We start from the raw sequence: 17,053 nt of genomic DNA, 5'->3' as shown, positions 1-17,053 counted from the left end.
CACTGCAACCTCCACCTCCTGGGTTCAAGGGATTCTCCTGCCTCAGCCTCCCGAGTAGCTGGGATTACAAGCATGCATCACCATGCCTGGATGATTTTGTATTTTTAGTAGAGACAGGGTTTCACCATGTTGGCCAGGTTGGTCTCGAACTCCCGACCTCAGGTGATCTGTCTGCCTTGGTCTCCCAAAGTGCTGGGATTATAGGCATGAGCCACCATATCAGGTCCACATCTTAATACTCTGAAGACATCTGCCAAAGTATCCTCCAGAAAACTTGCACATCCTCACCGGCATAAGATAGTGCTGTTACTTTTCTCATTGTCAATTTAGGGAAAAAATGAGACCACATTTACTTCTTACACATATTTTAAGAAATTCCTAGGGCACCTCACCAGCTTTCAGTCAGTCCAGTTCAGTGGATTGCACTCAACCAGGATTTCTTGTATTGTTCCATTGTGTCTTGCACAAGGGTGTTCTCTCCTCTTGCCTTTCACACAAAGGGTGCTCACTCTGAGAGTACATCTTCTTCATTGTCTTAGTCCTCAGAAATGGAGTGCAAGAGGTTTATTGTGGAGTGCTCCAGGGATTAATAGCTAGCGGGGACAGGGAGAGATTGAATGGGCAGAAAGAAAAGTTGAACTGCTGTTCAGTTGTAACAAAGACCTTTTGGTGGAGCCCACAGGGAGCTCCGCAGTTCAGGTGGCCCTTCAGAGTGGCTCCAAACCAGGCAAGGGGACTGTGCCTTTCACCCAGCATCAACCAGTCATAGAATGCAGGCTGCCCTTGGGGAAGTCGTGTAAATGTGGGTGAACCAGCTGCTTTTAGTCAAGGGCAATTCCTAGGGAGAGAGGTAGCTGAGAACTGTCAACAGCCAATGAGGTCCTGAAGCAGGCATCTGGGCTGCTCATCATGGCATCCGCTAGAGCCCACCCTTGTACCTGCTCTGTATAGTAACATGACTCCATTTCAGAACAGTACCTACAGGATCCTGGTTGACCTCTTTTCCTAAGGAAACTTAGAAGAGGAAGGCTAGCTAATAGGATGAACTACATCCCTTACAGCTGGACCTGAACTTGAGCCTACAACTGATACTGATCATGATTCCCTTCTTTACTATCCATTCCTAGATTCCCCTCTTAGCTAGTACCTTTTCTAGTCTAGGTGGCTTACCTGGTGGAGTGACATAAACCTTCATTCCTGAGGGACCTAAGTCTTTGGTCACCATATTTTTTTAAGCCATGGCTGGTATACTTGTCCATTTACTGTCAAAACTGGTTAGTGGTTGTATGAGAAGTGCTGGATTATCTGAGTGTCAAACCTTTACCCTGCTCCCTCTGTATAACAGACATCTTACCTCTTCCTGCTGCTCAGACAGGTCAGTTAAACCTGCTAATATTATGACTCTTTCACTTGCCAGCAGGCATGTGGAAGCCTGAAATTGCAGAGTAGCAACAACAGTTTCAAGTTTCAAGGAGCTTTTCCTGTGTCTCCTGGTGCAAGTGTTAGACCTGTGGGAACTAGGATGTCTAGATCCACAGAGTCTCCAGCTGTGGGGAAGGAAGCACCAATTTCCCAAGTGGATCACTGGAAGAGATGGTATGCAGGGCCACTCCTTCCTTGTACTCAGAACTTTTGTATTCTACCTAATGGGAACTATGCATCTTTTTTTTTGAGATGGAGTTTCACTCTCATCACCGAGGCTAGAGTGCAATGGTGCTATCTTGGCTCACTGCAACCTGCACATCCTGGGTTCAAGAGATTCTCCTGTCACAGCCTCCTGAGTGCTGGGATTATAGGTGCACGTCACCACGCCTGGCTAATTTTTCTTTTTTTTTTTTTTGAGATGAAGTCTCGGTCTGTCATCAGGCTGAAATGCAATCATGGCTCACTGCAACCTCCACCTCCGGGGTTCAAGTGATTCCCCTGCCTCAGTCTCCCGAGTAGCTGGGACTACAGGCACGTGCCACCATGCTTGGCTAATTTTGTGTGTGTGTGTGTGTGTGTGTGTGTGTGTGTGTGTGTGTGTGTGTGTTTGAGACGAAGTTTCACTCTTGTTGCCCAGGCTGGAGTGCAATGGCATGATCTCAGCTCATCGCAACCTCTGCCTCCCAGGTTCAAGCGATTCTCCTGTCTCAGCCTCCCGAGTAGCTGGGATTACAGTCATGCTCCACCATGCCTAGCTATTTTTGTATTTTTAGCAGAGATGGGGTTTCTCCATGTTGGTCAGGCTGGTCTCAAACTCCCGACCTCAGGTGATCCCCTTGCCTTGGCTTCCCAAAGTGCTGGGATTACAGGCATGAGCTACCGCGCCCAGCTTTGTGTGTGTTTTAGTAGAGATAGTGTTTCACCATGTTGGCCCCGATGGTATCAAAGTCCTAACCTCAGGTGATCTGCCCGCTTCAGCCACCCAAAGTGCCAGGATTACAGGTGTCAGCCACCATGCCTGGCTGGACTGTGCATCTTAAAACAGTTACTGAGTTAACGAATAGACCAAGTTTGGAGGTGGTGCCCCTGGCTTGCACAATATCTCCAAGCTGGCACCTTGGTTGAGCCTTCAAAAGGTCCTTCTATCACCCTATAAGTCATGAAGCTTCTGGGCAGTTCAGTGAGTAATAGGATCACTGTCAGGAGCTCAGCTGAGCTGGGAGAGTGAGCTGTCAGAGTAGCTGATTAAAGCAATAAGCCAAAATTGAACGAGTGAAGACTTTAATCACTTACTGTGATGGTAAAAGTGAGTTTAAAGCTGGAGAAAGTGCTGATTCCTGCTTCATTTACCCCATGAAATGATGCAGTGGATGAGGGTCAGGGTGATCAGCACAGACATGGGGAGCCCTTGGGGAAAAGCCTTCAGCAGTTTTATGGAACCTGGAGTGGGGAGAGTTTGGCGTAGAAAAGTCCTAGGTGCTCAGATTGGGGGAAAAGTGTCTTCAAATTCTTCCTCCTCCCCCAGTAAGGAGACCTCAGCAGAGGAGGCCAAGGAGGACCTCTCCTTAAGGTCTCAGATGTGACCCAGAGACAAAGGCACCAGGCTAGGAATGGAAATGCATGAAGAGCGTGGCTGGCCAGGGGAGCCTGAGTTCTTGACTACAACTTCCTTTAGAAACCAGGATGCATTGACTGTACACCACCAATGGTGTGGAGAGGGCAGCGTTCCATGTGAGGCCTGACAGGTAAAGTCTTTGTAACTGCTTATGGTCAGGCCTGAAAAATCACAGATAGGTGTTTAACCAAGGGCCAGATTCTCAACCCATAGATCCCATGGCATTGTGGGGAATACTTTGCTGTAAGGTGGGACTCTGAGTCTGAGTTGTAAGGGTTTCCATGTTGGTGCATCCAACTTTCTAAACACTGGGACACCGCTACTAGATGAGACCTTGAAGGCAGAAAATGAAAATCCGTAGAACATGTGCTGAGTCCAGTAAAGGTGAATTGCTGCTGCAGTTTTGCAGTCCAGTGTTATCAACTTGCTAAGAAGTGAGTGGTTGTTTTCCTCCAGGGATGGTGCCGCACTGAGGACTTGCCATTGAGTCCTGTTGCTGGCAGATATCACATTTGGCAGTGAGAGAAACTAGATCAGTCTCAGTGAATAGGAACGCACGTTGGGCCCATAGCCTCCATCCCTGCCACCTGCTACTTTCATGAGACTGTTGCACTAGACTTGTGGTGAGTGATGACAGAGGCAGGTTGACATTGAATGGTCAAGTCATTCTGTCCACCAGAATTCCATGGTGGTTATTCTCTGGTGAATGTTCACATATGATACTAAGATCTTTACTTTTTGTTTCTACTTCTGTAGTTCCACCCATATGATTTTTCGGCAAGCTTCCTTGCCCCTAAATTTCCAATCTTTATCTTTCCAGGCCCCTGACTAATTAGCCTAGCCATTCACTAATGTCCACAAATGTATATGTGTTCCTCTTTCTCTGGGCCACTTCCCTTTCCATAAAAAATACCTAACCAGAGGCACTGCCCAGTGGAAGGATTTTAAGTCTTTCTAGGCCACCCTTAAATGGCTGTAGTATAATAGTAGCGGCTACTTAGCAAGTCAGCCCAACCATGAAACAAACATGGCCCTTTTCACCCTCTGCCAGCTGGGCTCAAGGGAGCTTCCTTTATCCCCTCTTCCTCCAACTCCAAACATGGCCATAAGTTTGAGCTGAGTAAGAGAACAGACCCAACAGTGGTGATGACAGGGAATTCCGGGAGTCCTGATTATTACCAGCTTACTTGGGTCCTTTCTACTCATGCCTAATCCCAAGTGTGCCAACTACTATCTTTCTTGTGTGTGAGACAGAGCCTCACTCTGTCACCCAGGCTGGAGTGCAGTGGTATGATCTCTGCTCACTGTAACACCTCCTCCCAGGTTCAAGTGATTCTTCAAGTGATTCTCATGCCTCAGCTTCTGGAGTAGATGGGACTACAGGTGTGTGCCACCATGCCTGGCTAATTTTTTTGTATTTGTAGTAGAAACAGGGTTTGGCCATGTTGGCTAGGCTGGTCTTGAACTCCTGACTTCAAGTGATCAATCCACCTTGGCCTCCCAAATTGCTGGGAATACAGGCATGAGCTACTGCTCCTGGCCGCCAACTACTATCTTATGATGCTTTTAGCCCTTGTAACTGGGTGAGTCTGAAAGAACTCAGCATACAATGGGAAGATCTGGCTGCACAGTCACTTGATGTCCTGTAATTAGGTGCTCTATCTCCACCAGGGCCCTGTAGCCAGCCAGGTCTCTTTTCTGAATGGTGTATAGTTCTCTGGTGCAGATGGCATAGTCTTGCTCCAGAACCTAGGAGGTCTTTGTTGTGATACTCCTACTGGGGCCTCCTATAAACTCCACATGGCATCATTTCCTACCACAGACACCTTTAGTAGCATAGGGTCTGCTGCTTGAACCACAGCCTGGACTGCTTTAGAGCACCCTCCTGTGCTAAGCACAGCTCAAAACTGACAGCACTCCATGTAGATGGGTCAGAGCAGTGTTCTTTGAAGGTTCTGTTCGATAGTTATTAGTTCCATGTAATCTGGACTTGGGAGTGCAAAGTAACCAATACATTATTATTATTGAAACACTTTTTGAATGTCTTACAAAAAGTGAGGCACCGTAAAATGTTATTTATTGAATAAATCTCTTTTCAATCATGATATAGCTTGGATATTTGTCCCCTCCAAATCTCATGTTGAGATGTAATTCCTAGTGTAGGAGATGGGGATTAGTGTAAGGTGGATCATGGGGGCAGGTCCCTCAAGAATGACTTAGCACCATCGCCTTGGTGATAAGCAGGTTCTTGCTCTGAGTTCATGTGAAGTCTGGTTAAGTGTACGGCATCTCTGCCCTCTCTCTTCCTCCCATGTAACATGCCTGCTTCCCCTTTGCCTTCCACTATGATTGTCAGTTTCTTGAGGCTCTCACCAGAAGCAAATGCTGGCACCATTCTCCCTCACAGCCTGTATTAGTTCTCTTTTCTTCATAAATTACCCAGTCTCAGGTATTCCTTTATAGCAACCCAAAAATGGCCTAATACAATTCACAACATTAAACCAGCACAGTGCATTCTATAGCTACTGCTGTAGAAATTGTAGACTTTTTTTTTTTTCCTGAGATGGAGTTTCACTCTTGTTGCCCAGGCTGGAGTGCAATGACATGATCTTGGCTTACCACAACCTTTGCCTCCCAGGTTCAAGCAATTCTCCTGCCTCAGCCTCCTGAGTAGCTGGGATTACAGGCATGTGCCACCATACCTGACTAATTTTGTATTTTAGTAGAAACAGTTTCTCCACGTTGTCAGGCTGGTCCGGAACTCCCAACCTCAGGTGATTGTTCTGCCTCAGCCTCCCAAAGTGCTGGGATTACAGGCATGAGCTACTGCTCCTGGGAAGAAAAGGTAGACTTTTAAAGACAAAGGCAAGGAATTCCAGTAAGCAAATCTTCCTTTAGGATGCTCTTTTATGGTAGGTTTCTTCAGAAACATCCAAGAAATGTCTTACTTTCATATCACCTTAAAAAACAAAAAACAAACAAACAAAAAAACCATCCCAGAACCTTTAGCATTTCAAATGATAAATCTATATGGGCATTTTCAAAATCCATTTTGTATATAAGTTTAGCCCTACCATATTTGCTTGCCTTGTTGATTATTCTGGTGACAATAATAAGAACACAAAGGAATTTCAGAATTAACATTTTAATGCTTCTCATAAGTAAAAAAAAAAAAAATCAATTGAGTCTCATTCTGAAGGAAATGTTAAATGTGCCATATGGAGACTGGCCGATAACCAGTCAGCAGCACTAAAGCTGAGTGTGGATGTCAGCTGTTTCTTTGCAAAGTGGAAATGTTAGCTCTCCCAAATTGGACCCAGTGACAGTCCAGATGCAGGAGTCTGTTATGAAATAAAGCAGGTTCTAAATTACTCTAAGAAAGAAGACAACAGCTAATATTATTTAATTCCAGAAACTTATCTCTGATCAGCATTTCTTTTTCTTTCTTTCTTTTTTTTTTTTTTTAGAGACAAGCTCTTGTTCTGTTGCCCCAGCTGGAGTCAGCTTATTGCAGCCTCGAACTCCTGGGCTCAAGCAATCCTCCTGCCTCAGCCTCCTGAGTAGCTAAGACTATAGGCACATGCCACCATGCCCAGCGAATTTTTTTATTTTTGGTAGAGACAGGGTCTTGCTATGTTGCCCAGGCTGGCCTTGAGCTCCTGACCTCAAGGGATCCTTCTGCTTCAGCTTCTCAAAGTGTTGGGATTATAGGCGTGAGCCACTGCGCCTGGCTAGCAATTTTTTTTGAGACAGAGTCTTGCCCTGTCACCAGGCTGGAGTGCAGTGGTGTGATCTCAATTCACTGCAACCTCCACCTACTGAGTTCAAGCGATTCTCCTGCCTCAGACTCCCACGTAGTTGTGACTACAGGCACCTGCCACCACAGCCAGCTAATTTTTGTTTTTTTAGTAGAGAGGGGGTTTCACCATGTTGGCCAGGATGATCTGGATCTCTTGACCTCATGATCTGCCCACCTCGACCTCCCAAAGTGCTCCCAAAGGCATGAGCCACTGTGCCTGGCCAGAAATTTTTACATATTAATTGCTGCATACTCCTCTCTTCTGTGTTAGAACAGATTTATAAGAACATACATTCAAAGATATATCTGACTAAATAAGTTAAAAAGTAGAAGAGTTAATTTGGAAATTTCTATAATAGATTTGACTAAATTAGAAAAATGAATAACTATTTTGAAGCCCAAATGATCCATCAAACTATGTAATCTACTTGGTTTTACAAGCAGATGGGAAAAAGGAAATTGGTTTAGAATGTTACTTCTTTCAGACCTCTGAATGCATATACTGTTCAAATATGTACATATAGCTTTTCTGAACAGTATAATACGTTATTTAGGTCAGGGTCCTGGTCAGAAACATATGGCACACTCAAACAACATGCTTGAAGAGTTATGTAAAGAAGCCATAAAGATTTGGGAGCCTTTAAAGGAAACCAGAAAGGACTAGTGAAGTCCCCTAGAGCCAGAAAACATAGGAAACTACTACCACCACTAGGTCTGAAGGAGCAGAGGGAGCAGCTAGTGGGGCTTAAGAAGCAGCCGGACTTGTAGAGAGGAGGTTGAGACTTTCGGGAGAGGAAAACAGCTTTGGCCAGAATGTGGTCCAGCAAAGAAGGAAAATAAACATCCTGACCTTTCTCTTCTCCCTCCATCTGATCTGTTGGTGTTTTCCAATGACCAAACACAATTAGAAGCCATTGGGGAAGGTGCTTGGTTGATGCAGTCCATAGAGGTTGGCCTCACAGGACGCACAGCAGAGTGGAAAAGGGCAGTAAGTGGAGAACGGAAGGGGCAAACAGAGAATGCCCAGCTCATAGGAAGAGCTTTCAATTACAATGAATACACATATAGATGGTCTTTGCTTTGGGTGGTTCTGATATGTATTTTATTTTCAGTTACCACTTTAGTTAAATTACATCAGTCCCCCAATGTGGTTCAAAATTTCAGTTACCATGGTATATTAATTGTGAGTGATTGCATAAAATACACTTCACTATCACCTCTTCAGGTCACAAATTACTCCATAAATAACAGATGTGTGTCAAAATCACTGATCGGCTATGCCACTTCTTTCAAAATCTATTGGTGATCAGTGTACATATTATTCAGTTCATGCACAGACAGAAAATTGTGTAGTTGTGTTACCTCCATGTCTCTCCCTGAGAATTCCATGTGCTATTTTACAAAAATAGATATTCAAAAGAGGGCACAGTGCAGCAAAGGAACAAAATATGTTAACTCCGGAAGTGAAATTTGCATCAACCATAAATAAAGTTGCAGAAGAAATAGCTGAGCATGGGAGTGTTGACACTGCCACCTTTTGAGAAACTCCAGGTATATAGCCTTAAGAACTTACTGAAGACAAACTTATTGACGTAAATGAGGAAAGGGGTTGTGACGGAAAGGATGAAGATTTCCTAGATGAAGTGACAATAGCAAAAAAACTTCACATTAAAATATTTTGAAGAGATTTCATGATTTTTAAAGCACAACAGAGAAAATGTTGGAAGCTGATCTGAATTTAGGATGGAGTAGGACGATTCACCAAAGCCTGGAAGAAATGGTCACCCCAAGCTGGGTACAGTGGTGCATGTCTGTAGTTGCAGCTATTTGGGAGGCTGAGGCAGACGACTAAGGCAGAATATTCAACAAGGCAAGCAAACATGGTGTGACTAAACACATGGTTTGAACTGCAGGTTGAGCTCTGGAGTTCAAGGCCAGACTGAGCAACATAGGGAGACCCTGTCTCTTAAACAAACAAACAAGCAGTCATTCTATAGTGAAAGTTACACCACAGGAAGAAGCAAAGCATTGTTCAAACTACTCTTCACAATTTTTTTTACAAAGGCATAAACCACTTTAATTTGCAATGTTCCTAATGTTTTAAATTATAGTACACTAAATAAATATTAGTTTCTCTATTTTTTCATTTCTCTATATTCTTAGCCAGCAGTAAGGGAATTTTTAACATTTGACAAAGATTTTTAAAGATCTAGGACAATCATATTTTACCCTTTGAATATTAACATTGCTTTGCATGGCCATTTTTGGGTCCCACATAAATGTGCAAAGTGAGGACTTCCTATACTGGGCTTTTCAATGGCTCATTAACTTTCTACAATATGGATATAGCATCATTTAATCCCCTACTAGTTGATATTTAGGTTGTTTGCATTACTTTCTCTGGTATAAACAATGCTGCAATAGATATCCTTAAACACATCTTTTTGTACACCTGTATTCTTAGGATACTTTTTTTTTTAAGAGATGGGGTCTTGCTCTGTTGCTGAGACACTGAGGCTGGAATGAAGTGGTGCACTCATAGCTCACTGCAGCCCTGGGCTAAGTCCAGTCACCTGCCAGACTTGGCAGTTCCCATCCCCGCAGCGCACCCCAGCACCACTCACCTGAGGAATCGGCTCTGTGCTACACAGCTCCAGGCTGAGGGCCCACCAGAAGTACTCAGCTGCCAACCTGGGAAGGAGTGTGTGCCTACAACTTCAGCTGAGCTCCACTTGGTGACATCTTCCAGTGAGGCAAGGGCATCAGCACCTCATGCCCCTGTTTACAGGCCCTTCACCTGAGCCACTGCACCTTCACTTTAATGAAGTGCTCGCCCAGCAGTGGGTCAGCTCCAGGTACAGGCTGTGCTGATGAGGCAGGTAGTCCAAATACAGGCGGGGGTGTCTCCATGGGAGTGGCCTTCTCGATCTGGATGCCCTCTGGCTGCTAATTGAAGGAGGTGGTGGAGCTGATCTTGGGCCTTACCGTCAGTGCTGCCTGCAGGGCCCTGTCATAGTCCTTGCCATTGACCTTATTCCACCTTCTGTGGTGGCTGGATGCTGGTGTCCGTGCAGCCAGGCCCCACGCTGGAGTGAACATGAGGTTGCTGGCATCACAAAAAATCTCCACAGCTTTCCAGTTCTGATGGGAGGAACCCAAGGATAAACCACTGGAGACAAAGTAGGTATACATATCATCAAACCCCACGACCAGGACGTTGTAGGTGTGGCCCTCCTCCACCAGCAGCGCTCTGAAGACCCCAAATCAGGGCCAGGCCTCAAGGGATGTCAAATATGTCATAGATATAAAAGAGTTGGTGGGGGCGCTTTTGCCCATGCTGTTCTTAGAAAGATAAAATGTACCATGGAAGCCATACATGTCAATGATGTACTTGATATTGTCACATACAGTGATGTCATCCCAGCCTTGTGGGGGTGGGTGTAGATGTGGGTGTTGAATGAGGATCCAGCCACCCGGATGTCGCACTGATGGGTGGTGTCCAGAATGGTGGGCACCAGCTCATCTGAGGGTACCCTGTGATCATCAGCCATGCCAGGTGGATACCAGGAAGGGACCAGGATGTTGGGGTACCAGGAACTGTAGGGGTATCTGTGTAGAAGCTGGAGCCCAACTCATCTGGGGGAATGGTGGCTGCAGGGGTAGATGGCCGAGATCTTGGGGTCCCAGTGAATGTAATGGGCCTTGCGCCAAGGGCTCCAGTATCATGAGTGGATGCACAGGCTGTCTAGAGCCCCCTCCAGGCGTCGCTCCAAGGGCACAAGCTCCAGACCTGGGCTCAGTGCCAGGAGTAGCCACTCCCGCCCACCTCCCATGGCCCCAAAACCATGTTGTTTTTTATAGTAAGTTGGTCACGTTTTTCACTAGTCGAATAACTTGCAATATAGTGAATGGACAGGTGAGTATCTGGAAGATCCTGTGCAGCTTTAGGAGCAGAAGACTCATTCCTGTAAGTGGTGGGAGAGAGAAGCAGGCCTGGGGAAGGGAAGGTCGAAGGTTTGCCTGGGTCTGATGAGCTAAATGGACAACATTTTATGGCTGAGCAAGGGGAAGAAATGGCAGATGCAGCCCATCTGGAGACAGAACATCGAGGGTTCTGCTGTACTGATGAGGTCATGTAAGACACTGTGAAAAAAAAAATACAATCTTGGGAACGCAAACTCACTAAGCCAAAGGAAAAGTTAAGCTTGGGAACTGAGTCACATAAACAAAAAACCTTCTTTTTGTTTCCAGATGGCTGTAACTTCACATGCTTACTTTATCTTATGCAAAATATAGATTTACTGAGCTGAGACAAATGCACAACTGACTTTCCCCCTACTCCTTTATTTTCACATGTAAAATGCAGATTCACTGAGCCCTAAGCAAAGCCTCACGAGAATGTATCCACTTGCCTCACTGCCTACCCTCCCTCCTTTTCTTTCCTTCCCCGACCCTCCTTGCCTTTTCCCCTTTAAATATTGAAGTTCCCCAAATTTTCTTTTAAAAAGCATGGGTCGCAGGTCCAAGTGTAACTTGTGTTTTGTTTCCCAGGCACGTCCTCCACCTTGGCAAAATAAACCTCTAATCAGCTGGGATCTGCCTCAGTCACTTTTTGGTTTACAATGTGGTAAACAAAGGACTCCTTTGACTGGTGAGTTAGCCAATCATTTGTGCAGATGTTGACATTTGGCAGAAAGTAAAAAAAATAAGTTTGTATTAATCTGAGTCTATCTGACTTTTGAGAAATGGATGCAGCAGATAGCAAATATAACTCAAAATTTAGAGAAAGCTTCAAGTGCCAGCCAACTGAACTGAAACAGAAATTAGGAGAATGTTGTATTTTCTATGTGACACTGCCTTTGGTGTCTAAGTCTATAACCATAGCCCAGAAACAGAAAACCACCACAAAAAAAACTCAGCCTATTTTAATAGCCTAATACTTCCAGATCCTAACATACAGAATGGAGAAAAAAAGAAAAAAAATTAAATATTTCCAGAGATCACAGGGGCCTGTTAAAAAATCTATTCTTATCTAACCCATCTGTATAGTAATGTATTATATATACATTCACTTAAAAATATCAGTTAGGGCTAGGTACGATGGTTTATGCCTGTAATCCCAGCACTTTGGGAGGCCAAGGCGGGTGGATCACTTGAGGTCAGGAGTTTGAGACTAGCCTGGCCAACATGGTAGAACCCCATCTCTACTAAAAATACAAAAAAACAAAAACAGGCAAAGGATATGAACAGACACTTCTCAAAAGAAGACATACACACGATCAACAAGCATATAAGAAATGCTCCATATCACTATCATTAGAGAAATGCAAAAAAAGAACCCACAATGAGGTACTATTTCACACCAGTAAGGAAGGCTATTATTAAGAAGCCAAAAAATGGCCAGGCACAGTGGCTCATTCCTGTAATCTTAGTACTTTGGGAGGCAGAGGTGGGCAGATGACAAGATCAGGAGATTAAGAACACCCTGGCTAACAAGGTAAATCTTCATCTCTACTAAAAATACAACAATTAGCCAGGTGTGATGGCATGTGCTTGTAATCCCAGCTATTCAGGAGGCTGAGGCAGGAGAATTGCTTGAACCTGGGAGGTAGAGGTGGCGGTGAGCTGAGATTGCACCATTGTACTCCAGTTTGGGTGACAGAGAAAGACTCCATCTCAAAAAAAAAAAAAAAAGAAAAAAAGAAAAAAATGAAAAAATAACAGAGCTGGTGAGGTTGTGGAGAAAGGAAATGTTTATACACTGCTGGTGGGAATGTAAATTAGTTCAGCTACTATGGAAAGCAATTTGGAGATTTCTCAAAAAAACCTAAAACAGAACTACCATTCAACCTAACAATCCCATTATTGGATATATAACAAAGGAATATAATGGTTCTACCAGAAAGACATATGCATGTATGTTCATCACAGCACTATTCACAACAGTAAAGACATGGTATCAACCTAAATGGCCATCAACAGTGGACCGGATAAAGAAAATGTGGTACATGTACCACGGAATACTATGCAACCGTAAAAAGAATGAAATAATGTCCTTTCAACATGATGGAGTTGGAGGTCATTATCTTAAGCAAATTAATGCAGGAACAAAAAACCAAATCCAGCATGTTCTTACTAACAAGTGGGTGCTAAACATTTAGAACACATGGACACAAAGAAGGAGCGATAGATGCCAGGGCCTACTTGAGGGTCAAAGATGGGGATTAAAAAACTACCTATCATTTTGTTACAAACACCTACTCCAGAAAAAGAGAGAGAGAGAGAAAAACAAAACACCCAAAACTGCCTATGTATATTACCTGGGTGATGAAATACTTTGTACTCCAAAACCTCCTCAAAATGCACTTTACGCATGTAACAAACTGGTATGTGTACCTCTGAACCTAAAATAAAAGTTGGAAACAGAAAACCAAAACCAAAATGCATGTTGAAACTTAATCCCCCTTGTGGTGGTATTAAGAGGTGGGGTCTTTGGGGAAGTGATTAAATCATGAGGGCACAGCCCTCATGAATGGATTATCAACCTCATCAAAGGATTGGAGAGTAGTTTAGACCCTTTTGACCTTCTGTTCCTTTTGCCATGTGAGGATACAGCATTTGTCTCCTCCAGAGGATGCAGCAACAAGGCACCATCTTTGAAGGAGAGATGGGGTCCCTCACCAGACACTGAATCGGCATTTTGATCTTGGACTTCTCAGCCTCCAGAACTATAAGAAATAAATTTCTGTTCTTTATAAATTGCCCAATCTATGGTATTTTGTTAGAGTCATACAGACAAAGACAGTACACTTACATAATCCTGAAAATCTACTCTCAGGTATCTATCCAAAAGAAACAGAAACATGTCTATATAAAGACTTGCAAGTGAATGCTCACAGCAGTATTATTCCTTATAGACTAAAAACTGGAAGCTACCTAGATATCCATTCACTGGTGAATGGATAAGCAAATTATGGAGTATCTATTCTATGGAATACTACTCAAGAAGAAACACACTATTAATGTATGCAACATGGGTGAATCTCAAAAAAATTACGCTTAATGAAAGAAGTTAAATACAGAAGACTGCATAGTGTATTGCTCTGTTTATATAAAATTTTAGAAAAGGCAAAAACAGACCTTGGGTTGCTAGCAATGGGGACTGACTATAAAGACACACTATTAAACTTTCTGGGGCAGTGGAAATGTTCTATAGCTTGAGTATGGTGAAGGTTACCTGACTATGAAATTACCAAAATTCATAAAACTGTAAATAAATTTTGTTGTATATACCTGAACAAAATGAAAAAATTTAAATAAAATTATAAAATTAAATTCAGTAGTACAAACACAAATTTAAAAAATTTTTATTTTTAGAGACAGCGTTTCACTGTGTCACCCAGGCTAGAGTGCAGTGATACAATCATCAGTCACTGTACCTTGAATGCCTGGGCGCTAGTCATCCTCCTGTCTCAGCTTTCCAAGTAGTTAGGACTACAAGGATGTGCCACCACACTGGCTGATTTTTATTTTTATTGTACAGATGAGGTCTTGCTATGTTGTCCATGCCCAGCTGCATACACAAAATAATACTAGTGATCAAACAGTATTTATTTCAAAAAAACAGTATCAGGGATTTCTATTTCTATAGTCCACTATATCCAAACAACAATGAAAAAAAATCGCAGCAAATACTCAAGAGTATTTGACAAATTCAAAATTTATTCATAACAGAAACTGAACAAATGAAATCTTCATTAACCTGATAAAAGATATTTATTAAAAACCTACAGGCCAGGTGAAGAGGCTCATGCCTGTAACCCCAGCACTTTAGGAGGCTGAGGTAGGAGGATTTCTTGAGCCCAGGAATTTGAGACCAGACTGGGTAACATACATTTTTTTTGTCTCTATAAAAATATACAAAAAATTAGCTGGGTGTGGTGGCATGCACCTGTAGTCCCAGTTGCTTGGGAGCCTGAGGTGGGAGGATTGCTTGAACCTGGGTGGTTAAGACTGCAGTGAGCTGAGACTGCACCACTGTACTCCAGCCTGGGTAAGACAGCAAGGCCCTGTCTCAAAAACAAAAACCACCTAGAGAAATTATCACACTTAATCTCAAGACTTTAGTAATTAAATAAAAATACAAGCCTGCCTCCACACTCTACGGAAGAAACAACCTAACTAATGCAATCGGCAAACACAAGATGAGACAGAAAAAGACTAAACTCTTATTTGCCTCACACTATTCTATGTGTTCTACACTCTAATTCCCACAAGAGTGTCACAATGTAGGATTATGCAAATGAGGAAAGTGGAGGATAAGCAAGTTACCCAAGATTATGGTATTAATAAATAAGGTAAGCAGCAAAACCAGAATCTGAACCTGGGCAGTGTGGCTAACAGAATCCATACTTTTTACTGTTAAGCTATCCTTTCTCACACCTCTCCACCTACCTTGAAAACACCGGAGACTCAATACAAACTATTAGAAACTAGTAAGAGATCAAGAATACTGCTGCATAAAACAGGCAATATATAAAAATTGGTAACTGATAGTGTTATCTTCAAAACAATTTTAAAATGTCACAGAAAAGGAGATCCCATTCCTGCTAGCAAGCAAAAGGGGCTCACTGCCCAATGCCCTAAGCCAATATTATGACACTGGGTTTTTGAGAAAAGCTTATTACAAGCGACTTATAAGGAGACAGGAGTCCAGCTCAAATTGCTCTCTCTCTCTCTGCTGCTGTTAAGGCAGTAATTTTATCCTTAGGGGGTGGATTCTGGGATTACTAGGTGATTGGTGTAAGAGGTCTGGAAAGTTCTTCCGCACATGTAGTTTTCTCTTAATGGGTCATCCCATGTGCAAATCTGAAGATAGTATAAAATATGTGGTGGAATTTTAGGGTGTGACATCAACAAGCTTGCTGTGTATACTCATTAGCCACATTGGTTTTAACTGATTATAGACAGTTTTGTTATCTGTGGGAAGTAGAAAAGTTCCTTTTTAAAGTTTTCTTTCTTGTTAAAGAATAGGTATGATAATAACTGTGTTAAGCCCTATCCTATGAAGCTGTTAGACATGCCATGCTTACAGGTATGTAGTACATTCTATGTCCTTGTACTTTAACCAAGATATCCGTGCTGGACGTGCTCACAGGCATGTTCCAGCTCTCCATTGCTTTTACCTGTTTAGAAAAGTTTTAAGTTGTTAACCAATTGGGTTTTCGTTTAGATTGTAAGGTCTGGCTCAGCCAAAGGAGATCAGTCACAGCAGCAACCCCAAATGCGTAAGGAATAAATTTGTGGGTATTCCCTTTGTTCTTTGTATGCTTGTGGCATGATGGCTTACCGGGAGTACCCTTCCTGCAGCCCAGGAAGAAAAAATTGTGTTGCTGAAAGATCCTTTGTCTCAGTGATAATTTTTCTTTCCAGCACTGGGCATCTATTTCTAACATCTATTTCCAACTTTTCTTATCTGTCATCCTCCACATGCAAGAATTTTTGTACTCAATTTTTTTTTAAACTCCTTGGGGCATAGTTTCATTCCCAATAGAAAAAAACACTGTAAAGTGTTCTAACATATACTAAAAAATTAAAAGCGGTTTTGATAAGCCAATGTTAAATAAAATTAAACAAAATGTCTATATTGTGATTGAATTTATGGGGAAACATTTATTTCTGGGTTGAAACTGAAAAAATACACAAGAAGTACTATAGGCTGGGTGTGGTGGCTCATGCCTGTAATCCCAGAACTCTGGGGTGGTGGGGTGGGGGGGGCGGGTAGAGGCAGGTGGATCACTGGAGCCCAGGAGTTCAAGACCAGCCTGAGCAACATGACGACTACATGTCTCTACTAAACATACAAAAGGTTAGCTGGGTGTGGTGGTGCATGCCTGTAGTCCCAGCTACTTAGGAAGCTGAGGTAGACTGCTTGAGCCCAGGAGGTGGAGATACAGTGAGTTGAGATCCCGCCCCTGCACTCCAGCCTGGGCAACAGTGTGAGTTGTTTTAAATTTTGTTATACTGAATGTTTCATTTTCAAGAGTACTCATTAAATCCTGTCCACAAAAAACACTAAGGTACCTCACCAATTTCTCTCCTTTTACCACATGATGAGCAGATCCTTGGCAAGGCTGTTCTGACTCAGCTAAAATATCTTCAGATCTGCAAAGGACAAGGATGTAGAGCCAAATGGAAAGATACTTGGCTCCAGC

The 17,053-nt window shown here is 43.1% G+C and overlaps 1 pseudogene; it reads right to left on the bottom strand.

The window, feature by feature from the left end:
* Positions 1-9,632: 9,632 nt before the first annotated feature.
* Positions 9,633-10,383, bottom strand: LOC100391957 (glycoprotein endo-alpha-1,2-mannosidase-like protein pseudogene; annotated as a pseudogene).
* Positions 10,384-17,053: the final 6,670 nt, after the last annotated feature.

The sequence above is a fragment of the Callithrix jacchus genome, chromosome 6, assembly GCF_049354715.1.
Source record: "Callithrix jacchus isolate 240 chromosome 6, calJac240_pri, whole genome shotgun sequence".
In the NCBI taxonomy this organism is placed as follows: Eukaryota; Metazoa; Chordata; class Mammalia; order Primates; family Cebidae; genus Callithrix; species Callithrix jacchus.
This window is presented reverse-complemented; position numbering and strand designations above follow the sequence as displayed.